Genomic DNA, 10586 nt, shown 5'->3' on the forward strand with positions numbered 1-10586 from the left:
TTAGCATTGGATACATCCTTCTGTAAGGATGTGCAGGGTTGTTCCAGGCTCCCTGCAAGCCAAATAAGGCGCTACATACTGTACTTGCCAACTATCCCTGATTGTCCGACAGACTACCTGAAATAGCAATCTCCCTGACACTAGAGTCAAATCTCCCTGATTGCACCCCCATTATGTAGCTGTTATATAAAAAAACACATATATGCATTCAAATGGGATCATTAGTATAATGTCCCTGCATTGGCTATAAGGCACAATGATCCCTATGGCTACATGAATTTTCTGAAGAGCATCAGTGTGTTTTCATCAACATTTAGATCTTACTAACTGCTTTAGGGCTCGTTTACATCTGGATGTAATTAACTTTTTGGCACGCCTCTCAGACAGGGCGGTACACGCCCACTTTACTGCAGGCTCATAGGTGTTGCTGCCACAATCTCCCGGAAATGCTTTTTCAAAAGTAGGTAGTGCCGACTCCTCGGCCCTGGGTGGCTGCACCGCTCGCACACCCCTAGTTATGTAAGAGGTGTGCGGGGCGGTGCCTGCTGCCGTGCAGATGTAACCTTGTGACTTACCTTGCATCGCACCCTCTCACCTTCAGGCCCAGCGTGTGTCTACCCTTTGCCGACAGGTGCGGGTAACCCGCTGAACCCCGTTCGTGATAGGGATCGGGGATTGCAATTATTCCCCATGAACGAGGAATTCCCAATAAGTGCGGGTCATAAGCTCGCGTTGATTAAGTCCCTGCCCTTTGTACACACTGCCTGTCGCTACTACCGATTGGATGGTTTAGTGAGGTCCTCGGATCGGCTCTGCCGGGGTCAGAAATGGCCCTGGCGGAGAGCCGAGAAGACGATCAAACTTGACTATCTAGAGGAAGTAAAAGTCGTAACAAGGTTTCCGTAGGTGAACCTGCGGAAGGATCATTGGAAGGAAACAGACAGTGCTGGAAAATCTAACTGGAAACAGCGCGGTGACCTAGGAGGAAGAGGATTAGGTGAGAGCCTTCCTCTTTATGCCGACCGATACGCCCTATTCAATTGAAGACTTCACAAAATGAGCTGGGGTTTAAGTGAATATCATCACTGGCACTTTTGGCATCAGATCCCAAGTTGCACCTATAGGTACTCACGCACCAGGTGACGACTACACTTTGCACTGGAGTGCAAGGTCCACTATGCGCCCTGAAGAAAAGGAAGATAGGCAGGGACAAACGGACAGTAATAGTCAGACAAACGAAGGTTCTCAGCGTTGGTACTCTTGGGCTGGCAGCTCTCCACGGGGGACTTGGAGGGTGAGAGTTATAATGGTGGGTGCCTGGCAGCTCTCCACGCAAAGGGACTTGGAGGGTGAGAGTCGCACAACTGCTCACAGCTCTTTACACTTACACAGGGGCTGTCTACGTTTTATACCAATGGTCTTGGCCTATTGCCCAGGACCACACAACAAATGCTGTGCCCTGGGCCTAACACCCAGGGTCTTACTGATGGCTCAGGTTTTACTGCCTGCCTACTTTAGAGAAAAAGGGACTTGGGCCTAATGCACAGAGTCTCTTTATTATCTTTGTGGCCTCAGGCCTATGGGCCTGTCCTACAATGCCCAGGGCCACTTTACACAGGGCTCAGGCCTATGGGCCTGCCTAACCATGGGCTTTATGACTTGGGCCTTGTGCCCTCCTGAAAGGGTACAGGCCTAAGGCCTGACTGATAGCCACGGGCCTAGTGCCCGCCTATATGTCCACTCAGTGATCTGTGCCTAACACCAGATCACTAGATCGTAATTGGGACAAGTGAATTTTATTGGGCCTACTGCCCCCTTCAACACCAGGGCCTAGTGCCTACCTCTTTACCCACAGGCCTATTGCCTGAACGTGTCCCCACAGGCCTTGTGCCCGACACCTGGTGGTCTAGGGAGTTTACAGATAGGTAGTAGTGGCCCAAGGCCGCCTACCCGAACTGTTGGAAGAGACCGCAGTGGGGTGCTTCATAAGCTCTTTTGCATTCTTACACTGCAGTCCTCTACCAGTCCTCAGCCGATGCTCCGCCTCCTGCCACCATCCTCAAGGCTCAGCCATCGTCTTCTCAGTTGAGCCTGCTGTCTTCTGGCCTCTTCCGTGGCCACTGGAGCTCTTCTCCACCGGTCCGTCTTCTTTCCACGCCACCAACTGACCGAGGTCTCCCGCCCTGCAGCAACCAATATATGATGCTGATGGTGGGCGGAGCTATGATGTGGTGAGCCCCGATTGGCTCGCCGCAGCCAATTTCTATTGGCTGCCAGTCCGTGAGCCAATCACGGCTAGGAGCCTAGCTCACCTGACCGCCGAACTGGCGCTGGAAGCCAACAAGCAGCTCCAGCGCTGGAAGCCAACAAGCAGCTCCAGCGCTGGACTCCCGCTGCGACCTAGACACTGCCGCTGGAATGGACCGGGCGGTCCCTTCCTCGGGTACCTGCCATGTGTGCTCTTCCGGTGCTGGTGGAAGGGGCCGGGTGGCTCCTTCACCAGATACTCGCTGCCTCTGTATCGTTGGCGCTAGGGACAAACTCACTGTCCCAGCACCAGCTACGGATGTGTCCTGCAGAGGACACATCCTCCCTGACCCATTATACTGTGTCATTGCTGGGATCAGCCACTTGATCCCACCACGACTTTCCACAGTTACGTCTCTGTCAACTGAATATACTGACAGTTTTGATAGTTACAATGGGTAAAGCAGTTTGTTAGCATATAATTTTTTTCAATTTGTGTCAAAGGCCTTGGATGACTTATTTGCATCATGATCTGGCCTAATTAAAATTAATTAACCAATATTTACACAGGTGAATTATGCAAGGTCCATTTCTAGACTAACTAATTTCATGTAAACCACATGAAAATTTGTTTATATTATTTTACTGTGTTTCCTCCTGTAAAACACATTTGGGATTAATCACCTGTATTACTACACCAGATCATTTACATACAAATACAAATTGTGGCTTGTTAAAACTAAAAGCCTATTTGGTAGTGTCTGCTGGTCCATGTTTTAAAATTGTGCTTTGATCTCTAGTGACAAAGTACTGCTCTGCCGGCATTGAGATGTCTTTATTAATATTATTCAAAGAGTAATAGATGTATATTTCATTGATGTTTATAAATGAGACAAATTATATATTTAAATAATTTTAGGCAATAACTGGAAAGATCCAGAGCAGTTGCCTGTACATAACAATGTGGCAGTGAAGGATGATTTTACATGTGTGAGGGAAGAGTGAGGCAGCATAAGCAAAGTGCTGCGGATGTTACTGTACATGATATAATGCAGCTAGGAGTTTAGAGCCGGGGTAAGCAAAATACTTCCCACAGGCCATATACAGGTCACTAGTCAATTGGGCCAGGTCAGGTGCCTCTAACCCTCCCCATCCTGTATGTGGCCAAACAAGTACTTATCAAAATGACACACTGGGGGAGATTCAATTGTTCTGCCGGCGGCTTTTTTTTTTTTTTTTTACACACCCAACAGAGCAATTCAATTGTTGCTTTGTCGGGGCGCCATAGCCGCCGGCATTTCTGCACGCACTCAGGAGTGTGCGAGAAGTAATGTGTCTAAAACACCCTGGTTAGGGCGCGCTAACCGCAGATAGCGTGCCCTAACCAGTAATTAAAACGGTTTAGCCGTCTTAGAGCTGTATTAAATTTGAGCCAGACTTTCCGTCTACTTTGTCTGTTTTGTAGGCGGAAAAGTATTGCGCGTGTGCACGCTTTACCCCGTATTCAATTTGAAAGTACAGGAAAACGGGTCCCGGCGAAACTTGAACAGGCTGAAAGTACTGTCAGATTTGAGGAAATCAGCCTGACACCCCCCAAATGATGCTCTGACTTGGGGGTTCCCCATTGTACACCCCGATTTGGCTTGCTGAAGGTATTTGGTGTTTTTAAATGGGCTCAATAGCTGCTAAATAGCGTTTTTCTATAAGTGGTGAAGAATAGTATTCAGTGGTTTTTTTTCCAGAAAATAACTTATCCCAGCAAATTTGGGGTACTTGAAAATGGGGGTCAGCATATTTAAAAGTTGCTAAAGTGAAGTTGAAAAAATTGTGAAAATCTACCTGCCGCAAGCACCTGTAATCATAAAAACACCTGGGGCATACTTGGGGACCCCCCCAGAGTCAAGTTCGCTAGTTTTTAACTTTGTACCCCAATTTTTTTTTTTCACCCCCTTTTTTCAAAGTTATTTTTTTGGGTTTCCTTAAGTGTTTTTTTTTTTATTTTTTGACACAGTTTACCTTTGGAGGACTGTCTGAAGGCTGCACGGGGGTTCCCGCAACGTTGTACCCCAAAACCCCAATACTGCACTTTTTTCTGCCTGCTATTCGTAGGTGAAACTTTTTTGCCTAGTAAATTGAATACGGGGTAAAAGCAAAACAGGCGAAAATGACGTCATCGGTGAAAAAGTATCGTGGATCCGGACTTTTTGCCTCAAATTGAATACAGGCCTTAGGCAAAATAGTTTAGCCTATGAATAGCAGGCGGAAAAAGAGTGCAGAATTAGGGTTTTGGGGTGCATCGTTGCGGGAACCCCCGTGCAGCCTTCAGACAGTCCCCCAAAAGGTAAACTGTCAATTTAAAAAAAAACAAAAACACTTAAGGACACCCCAAAAAAGTACTTTGAAAAAGGAGGCAAAAAAATAAATAAATTGGGGTACAAAGTTAAAAACTAGCGAACTTGACTCTGGGGGGGTCCCCAAGTATGCCCCAGGTCTTTTTTTGATTGCAGGTGCTTGCGGCAGGTGGATTTTCACAATTTTTTCAACTTCACTTTAGCAACTTTTAAATATGCTGACCCCCATTTTCAAGTACCCCAAATTTGCTGGGATAAGTTATTTTCCCGAAAAAATACTCCAGAATACTATTCTGCACCACTTACAGAAAAAAGCCATTTAGCAGCTATTGAGCTCGTTTAAAAACACCAAATACCTTCAGCAAGCCAAATCGGGGGGTACCATAGGGAACCCCCATGTCAGAGCATCATTTGGGGGGTGTCAGGCTTATTTCCCCAAATCTGACAGTACTTTCCGCCTGTTCAAGTTTCGCCGGGTCCCGTTTTCGCGTACTTTCAAATTGAATACAGGGTAAAGCGTGCACGCACGCAATACTTTTCCGCCTGCAAAACAGGTGAAGTAGGCGGAAAGTCCGGCCCGCAAAAAAGTATCGCGGCTCGGCTCAAATTGAATACGGGTCGAAGACGGCTAAACCTCGTCTGTTAGGCTGCGAAGAGGGCGATAATTAGTGAGCGCCCAGAACAATTGAATAGCAAACTGGGCGCTCATATATTATCACGCCCAAAAAAACAATTGAATCACCTCCAAAGAGTGGCTAAGGTTCAGCACTGCCTCCAAACTCACTAATACCCCCTTTACACCAGAGCTAAAACCCGGGTTATTGCAGGGTTAACCCGGGTAGCTCCTTGGTGTAAAAGGGGACAGGGTTGGCTATCCGGGTCAAGTGACAATCCAACCCAGGTAACGTGCAGGGTTTAACACGGGAATAACCCGTGAAACCCTGCAGTGTAAATGGCGCGATCCGGGTCATGATGACCTGGAGCGCGCCGCATTCCGGCTTCAGTAGCGCTTGGTGATGATGTCATCTCCAAGCGTCCACTCTAGAGCAGCACACAGTGGGATGAAGATGGAGCTGTAACAAAGGGACTGTAGATGCAGGATTGCTGGGGTGGAAAACACATTTTCTTGCAGATATATTGGACTGGAAAGTGTAACTGGAAAGTGGAAGAGAGATAAAAATACAATATACAATTCTGTGTGATATTAGGTTGTAATTATCAAAAATACACATTACTGTAATATATCCCATCATCACTGATTTACCTGTGCACCTCTATGGGGTGCGAAGCAAAATTGGCTAGATTTGGATATGGTTTGGGTGGATCTGAACGTAGTTTTGGTGAATCTGGATGTAGTTCGGGTGCATCTAGATGTGTTCTGGGTGGATCTGGACGTGGTTTGGGTGGGTCTAGACATGTTTTGGGTGGATGTTTACATGGTTTGGATGGATCTGCACATGGTTTGGGTGATTCTGCATGTGGTTTGGCTAGATTTGAATATGGTTTGGGTGGATCTGGACGTGGTTTGGGTGGATCTGGATGTAGTTTTGGTGGATCTGGATGTAGTTTGTTTGCATCTAGATGTGTTCTGGGTGGATCTGGACGTGGTTTGGGTGGGTCTGTACTTCATTTTTGGCAGATCTGGATGTGGTTTGGGTGGATCTAGACATGTTTTGGTGGATCTTTACATGGTTTGGATGGATCTGCACATGGTTTGGGTGATTCTGCATGTGGTTTGGGTAAATGTGGATGTGGTTTGGGTGGATCTGAACTTGGCTTGGGTGGATCTAGCTGTGCTTTTGGATAACTTTAGAAGTAGTTTGGGTGGATCTGGATGTGGTTTGGGTGGATCCATTTCTAGATACGGTTTTGGTGGATCAGGTTGTAAGGTATGCATGCATGACCTATATGTTGTCCCCAAGGTACTTTATACTGTATGAATTTATTAGTAAAATATTATTAGTAAATATAATCTGGAATTACTTGTAGGGTTTTCCATAGTTTTATCTTCTTCCTACAGCTTTTCATCTTAACAACACTTTCAAATGTGTGGTAATTAAAATACCTAAAAAGTACTGTATCAATAAGGTCCATTTTGTGATCTCTCCTGTTTAGCTGAAGTAATATAGGGAGCTCCAAATCATCTCATAAACAGAATCTACAGTACACGAAAGCTGAAGAAAACTTTATGCAAATGACAAGTTTTGAAAAATAATGTATTCTTACTTGTATCAAACTTGTATCATGGATCACATGGCCAGTAAACCCAAAGCTATACTTTCAAAGCTCAACCTTTAGTAATAAAGGTATCTCCTATAACTTTGCAGGGCACAATGAAAAGCCCTGCTGAAGATCTTGTGTTCCTCCAGCAGTGCTTCTCAGAGAAGACTTGCACACCTAGGAGACTTGGGTGCAGGGATAGGGAAAACAATATTGTCATTGTATGGATATATTAGTACTATGAAAGATCTTCTCAGATACTTCTCTATTTTCACTAAAATATTTGATACATGTTAATAATTATAAAAGAGAAACCTTGCACTTAAAACATGGTGTACCCTCAAATATTTGACATTGTGTAAAAATTCTTATGGTAAACTATAAAGCAGAATGAAACATAAGGTGGCCAGGACAATCGTCTGCCACTACCGTCTTTTTCTCATTTGTTGAATCATTTCTTCTGCCAGTTGATAAATAGTAGACTCCTCCTAGTGCTACAGATATGATGGTGTTTTTAAATAGCTTTTTTTGGTGCCAAACATGACAATGATTATTAATATTTGTAGATCAATTTATTATAATCAATGGGTGGACACTTAACAAACCCTCCTTCCCACCTTACTAAAGTACAAGCACACTAACTTGACTGAGAGGTGACTACTTGATGTTTTCCTTAACAAATGTGAGTTTGATTTCATTTTGATTATAGAAATGTTAATTGACATATTATGTGAAGAACTAACCCTACAGTCTTCCTTACTTCCTATATGTTTGCAGCACTGCTGTCTGGAAACTGTGAAGTTTTAATGCTCTTGAATGCTGCAGTTCAGTACAGCTACAAAGAAATAGGATGCGTATTGGTGCGTAGATGCATTCATTGCAGCTATTAAGACCATGGGGCTGATTCAGGTTGATACGGAATGGCAAAGCTGCATGCAGGCAGCTTTGCAATTCAGTCATTGTAAATATGCAAATGTAGCAGGAGGTGTATGACACCCCCTACTGCATTTGCGATCCCAGCATTGCGCCCGAGGTCGCAGGCTAGGATCACCATCGGTGGTCAATGGTCACGATGGTGGATGGAGCCTCAGCTTACTCAGACTGGCCGGCTTGCGAGGCCAGGAAACTGCGTCCCTGGCCTTGCCACTCCCGGAAATCGTGGCAGACACGCCCCCATTTTCGGGAACGGCGGCCAAACCTGCCCCCACACCAACCCTTAAATGCCTCTGCCTGTTAATCAAGCAGAGGCACAGAAGGGTCTGCGTGCGATAATGCAGGACCCATTCTGCACACTTGAAGAATGGATCCTGTGTACGCGCAGTTTCCCTATAATTGGGAATTTGCGTTCTGCATTACACTTCCGCACAATGCTGAATCAGTCCACATGTGCACATTGGTCATGATTACAAACATCTACATAAACCAGGGACCATTTGGCTTCATCACAATCATGTCATCAGCCTTATCTTTCATGTATTTTAATTTCACACTCTTAATAAATCTTCAGTTGTTGCACATGTCACATGAACAAGTACAGGGGATGAGAAGACAAGAACTGTGTAACTGTGAAAATAATCAATTGAAAAATTTGACAGATAAAAATTAGACATTTGGAAACAATGCTTATAGTTTGTTAAGTTAAAAAAAGAAAGTTTACAACCCCCTAACACATTACTGTCAGGGTGTTGTTAGAATAAATAAATAAAATTATCAGAGCAAATCTACAGTAGAAGAACCTTATTGGGGATCCTGTATCTCCTGCCTGGAAGAATTATAGAAACCTAGTGCCCACACACACTAGTAAGACAAAACACACCCAGCATGAAGAATAAAACCAAGCAACATTTCTGTAGTCCCTTAATATTGCACATAGGCTAAGGAAGTTTGTTTCCAGCAGATAACAACAGTTCATCAAAATAAAAGCTTACTTACATATACTGTGAAATTGGATTAGTCTTTAGAGAAGAAATCCAACAGTTTTATCTCTGCTTGATTCACAGAAAACCATACATTATAGCCCATCAATAGACCTTTATAACCTCTGGATTCCTGTAAGCAAATCCTCTCACCTGTGATATAGGATGGTGAATTTATTGTAAATCCTGTATTATATCCAGGGCACAGAAGGCAGTGAGAGCTGGAGGGAAAGGATAAGCCACTGAGAGAGAGCAGTGAATAAACTGTTCTGTTACAGAGCTGGTTAAATAGCCAGCATTGGCTGAAGTGCAGTCTTCAGTGTAGGTGTGTCTATTGGTCCTGTTCTAGCTGCTGTTTTGAACAGTTTTTGGAAGATGGGAGTGATGCATAATACAAGTTTGTGTGTGTGTGTGTGTGTGTGTGTGTGTGTGTGTGTGTGGCTTTATTCTGCCTGCTTATTACTCCCAGAGATCTGATGGCTGTATGTGACAGTGAAAGGGTTAAAGCAGGAAACCCAGTGGTTTGGTATAGTGGGGCTGATGAGATAGTGGGAAGACATGTTGCGCTGAACAAGTGTTACCTTAATTACTGAGTATTTACTGGAAATGAACAGATGGAGAGCAAAGTGTTCAGTAATTAAGTACTTACCTGGTTAAGGTGGGTAATAGTGGAACCATTAGTGATCAGTTATGAAGGAAAAACATCGTAACATACAGTAGCGCTGAATCTCTTTTCGGTTGCTGCTGCTAAGGCTGTTAAGGCCCCCATACATCAGCAATTGATTGCAGCAATCGTGCAATTTGTGTATAAAAATCTTTCCCTTTTTCAATTGATTGCAGATTGCAGAATTGCCACAATCGATTGTAGAAGGGAACATTTTTTATACAAAATCGACTGCAAATTGCACGATTGCTGCAATCAATTGCTGATGTATGGGGGCCTTAAGATGCTAATTCATATGTCCACTATAGTTACTACTTAGTTGTACAGTAATAGCAAAAGACTAATTTTTTCCATATTACTAATGTGAGTTATTTAATACATTTTGTTTTAGGGGAAGGTGATCATTCAGGGTCGTTTTAACCCTGTCAAGCCTGACACATCAAATAACAAGCAGAAAATGTAAATTTTTAAAAATTTAAATGCTTATTGACAAAAGAGTAATAAAAACATATTTGCATATATTTTTGCATCAAATTTGATCCGTCAGGCATTTATAGCAATTTATAGGATCACAGTGTATATATATATATATATATATATATATATATATATATATTTATATATATATATCAGCCACGTAGACCTTAGATATTTACTATTTCCATTTCCATCTCACCACTCCAGTAACACATTAATCATTCACCTCTATAGTAATGCATCTCCTCCCTCAGTTGACATTACCCTCCCCCACCTGTGTACTAACACATTCCACTCCCTCACCTCTGTAGCAATACATTTCCCTCCCTCGCCCATGTTATAACACATTCGACATTTTCCTCTCTTACCTGTGTGAAAATACAATCCCTCCCTCACACCTGTAGAAACACATTACCCTTCCTTACACCTGGAGTAATTTATCACCCTCCCTCACCTCTGGAGTAACATTACCCCCACTCACCATGTAGTAACACATTCCCCTTCCTCACCCATGTTGTAACCCATTCCCTTCCCTCACCCTGTAGTAACACATTTGACATTCCCCTCCCTCACCTGTGTAATAGCACATTCCCCTCCCTCATCTGTGTATATATTTCCCTCCCATACCTTTGTACTAACAAATTCCATTCCCTCACCTCTATAATAAAACATTCCCCTTCCTCATCTGTGTAGTAACACATACCCCTCACC

The 10586-nt window shown here is 43.8% G+C and overlaps 1 protein-coding gene across 1 annotated transcript in view; it reads right to left on the reverse strand.

The window, feature by feature from the left end:
• Positions 1-8967, reverse strand: part of LOC148481752 (prolactin-releasing peptide receptor-like) — a 135133-nt gene extending 126166 nt beyond the window's left edge. Inside the window, exon 1 of the mRNA XM_088453059.1 lies at positions 8888-8967. The gene's annotated coding sequence lies outside the window, so the exon portion shown is untranslated. The remainder of the gene's footprint in view (positions 1-8887) is intronic.
• Between the last annotated feature and the right edge of the window lie 1619 nt (positions 8968-10586).

The sequence above is a fragment of the Taudactylus pleione genome, unplaced genomic scaffold (assembly GCF_031769625.1).
Source record: "Taudactylus pleione unplaced genomic scaffold, aTauple2 ptg000567l, whole genome shotgun sequence".
Lineage (NCBI taxonomy): Eukaryota > Metazoa > Chordata > Amphibia > Anura > Myobatrachidae > Taudactylus > Taudactylus pleione.